Raw genomic sequence first — 3,375 nt, 5'->3', positions numbered from 1 at the left:
TGACCCACGGAGCGGGGTCTCCGACAGCAGCCCCTCACGCCTCACACCTGCATGCTGCTGCTGAAGAACTCCTCTGCTGCTTGGATCCTGCTCCGCTGTGACCCTCACTACAGGGAGATCCCTAATGATATGGTCGGCCCTGAACACTTCACTACAGTGAGGGGGACTGCCTGGTGCCTAGGGCTGTATATCTTAGGCCTAGTCCAGGAGCTTGCCTACTCCTCACTCCTGCAGGCTCCAGTTCAACTGCCACGTAGGTCTCAGAACTCTGAGAGCTGCAACTGCCACTAACGGTCTCTGTTCCGCGGAGGCAATCCTGCTCTTAAGCCCCCCCTTCCAGTGGCGCCAACCACAACATGGCCACCACGCTACACATAGCCTATACATAACACGCGGCGCCAATCGCAAGATGGCCACCAAAATTTTTCACAATCTTCCTGAGCCACGGAACCGGCTCCCTACGGAGGTAAGGGAAGTGCCCTGCTCAATATGTATGTATGTATGTATGTATGTATGTATGTCTTTATTTATTTAGCACCATTAATGTACATAGCGCTTCACAGCAGTAATAGTTACAATCATATAAATAATAAGATATAAATAACACAAAGGGAAGAAGTGCTCAGACATAAAAGTAACATTTAGGAAAAGGAGTCGCTGCTCCGAAGAGCTTACAATCTAGTTGGTTGGTAGGAAGAACGTACAGAGACAGTAGGAGGATGTTCTGGTAAATGAGTCTGCAAGGGCCCAAGGTTAATGTGTGAGGTGTTAATTATCAGCCATGGAGCTACTCATATGCTTCCTTAAGCAGGTGTGTTTTAAGGTGGGTCTTAAAGGTGGATAGAGAGGGTGCTAGTCGGAAATTGAGGAGGGCCTTCCAGAGGTGTGGGGCAGTCAGTGAGAAAGGTTTAAGGCGAGAGAGGGCTTTAGATACAAAGGGGGTAGAGAGACGACATCCTTGAGTAGAACGCAAGAATCGGGATGGTGCATAGCGAGAAATTAGGGTTGAGATGTAAATAGGGGCAGAAGAGTGTAAGGCTGAGTCCATGGTGACTCCAGCCGTGCGAAGGCGCGCTGAGGCTGAGAAAGCGGGTGCTTTCCCTGGCCTTAGTTCGCGCGCCGTCTGGGGGCGTGTCGGGGGGGCGGGCCAGTGACTTCACGGAGCTGGTTCGCCCTCATTGGGCGAACTGCTCACGTGACCGGCCCTGCACTCCCGTGAGCGCCAAAACTAAAAAAAAAATTAAGTGGTACGCCTCCGGAAGCGTGCGCGAGCCCCTGCTAAAGCCGCTCTCATTGCGGCTGCAGGGGCTCACTGACAAGCGTCAGCGCGCCTCAGCACGGGTCAGCGCTTAGGCACTGACCATGGACTCAGCATTAAGCTTTAAAAGTGAGGAAAAGTGTAGCGCACTTTCCCCACCCCCTGAGAGATGTGTGGCTACGGTGTGTGTATATGGTGCAATACCTGTAATGCACAGGAGACCTGAGTCTCCACTACTAGGAACCTGGGGCATACCTGAGTCGATGTTTCGGTCGGTAGCGCCTCCACCTGTACAGGATTCTATGATGTAGAATAACCCCACTACAGGACCCGTATACAATAAAACACACACTTATGAAACAGTTTTACTGAACATAAATAACCTAGGATATATATACTGTATATACCACCAACCAGGCCACACACGGCCGTACCCTCCAATGCTCGCTCCCCCACCCAAGGTGTGTGTTACAGCGCTGCCCCACTATAGTGTTTGAGTTGGGTACTTGCCGGGTGATGCCACAACCGGACGCGCTGATGCCACGATGCTGGGATCCACATATCCGATGCTGATACTGCAAAGCCTCCGCCTCTAAGTTGGGTTGGTCCCTCGTGGATTGTACCACCGTAAACAATGTCTTTATTAATGTAGGGCGATCTGTGTCCTGGACCACAGGCCGCAGCCACCGTGCGGCGTCTCCCTGTGTCCCTAACACTAATATTGCTAAGCAGGGCAGGGTGCCTATCTGAGGGGCAAGTCCCTATCGCAGTCACAAACTATGTGGGAGTCGGGCCTAGCTGGGGCATAATAGGGGGTATCTGGCCTAGTGCAGATGCCACTGACATCTGCACATATAACTTACTCCTTCCTTGTCCCAGCTCCAACTGCCACTCTCCTAACTGTCAGCTCAAACTTCAAGCACACCCAAAGTTCCAATCTCCCCTCAGGAGATTCTAGCCGCCCTATTGGCTGTACTGTGTCATGTGTTGTGCAGCTCCTGGGGCTGCTGGAATCTTTGCATGGGCGAACCTTTTCTGCGCATGCACAAACAAAATGGCGGCACCCTTACCGGCTACCCGCCTGCAGCGGAGATGAGGAGAGCTAAAGGGATGACCGGGCTATATCTATCTTTCTATCTATCTATCTATCTATCTATCTATCTATCTATCTATCTATCTATCTACATATATATATATACATATATATAGTGCTGACAGCATACACAGTGCTGTTCATAGAATTGTGCAGGTACAATGAGTCGCTGCCCTGTGGACTTTTCAATCTTTTGATGTCCGAGGCACAGGGAGATAACGCAACCGGCTGAAGGTCACAAGGAGCTGACACCGGGATTTGAGCCACAGTCTGTGTCATTGGTTACAGAGTCAGCGCCTTCACTCCTTCAGTAAATAACAGTATCTGCAAACTTCTGCAGATTGGAGCTGTTTCCAGGTTATTATAATTATCTTAGATATATAATGTTCTTCACAGGTTTCCGTTGGTCTAGTCCAGGGGTGCGCAAAACTGGAGGGCACGGTTGTTGCAGATGCCCCACGCTCTTCCCCAAGGCATTCAAATTAAATGCCTGGGGATCGCGTGAGGCCCCTGCAAGTCTCTACTTGCCATGATTCAGATGCTCTGGGACGCGTCACCATGGCAACGCAGCGTCAAATGATGCCGTGGGGTCATGTGACGAACACACGTGTCAAATGACGCAGCGGGTCACGTGATGTTACATGACCCTGCAGTGTCATTTGACGCAGCTCCAAGGTAGGGAGGGGGGCGCGAGCACCGAGGCAGACAAGACGGGGGGCGCAGCAGCAAAAGTTTGCGCTCCCCTGTTCCTCTCTTAGGCCTGGGTCCTGCTGCATCCGGCGGCGCGAGCGGTGGCGTGCGCGTCACTCACCAGACCGGAGTTCCTTCCGAGCCAGCCCCAGTGCCTCCTACCTGCAAGGCTCACTGTGAACTGAGACGCGTCAGCAGGCAGGGGATACACCAGGATCGTGATCCCAAGCGGCGACGCGTTCCGTGCTCTCACAGTGAGCCAATGAGGAAGGGAGCTGTCTGGAGCTGGAAGTCTGTGCGTCTCTGCAGCCGTGAAGCTGTGAAGCCGTGAAGC

The sequence above is a fragment of the Ascaphus truei genome, chromosome 2 (genome assembly GCF_040206685.1).
Source record: "Ascaphus truei isolate aAscTru1 chromosome 2, aAscTru1.hap1, whole genome shotgun sequence".
Lineage (NCBI taxonomy): Eukaryota > Metazoa > Chordata > Amphibia > Anura > Ascaphidae > Ascaphus > Ascaphus truei.
This window is presented reverse-complemented; position numbering follows the sequence as displayed.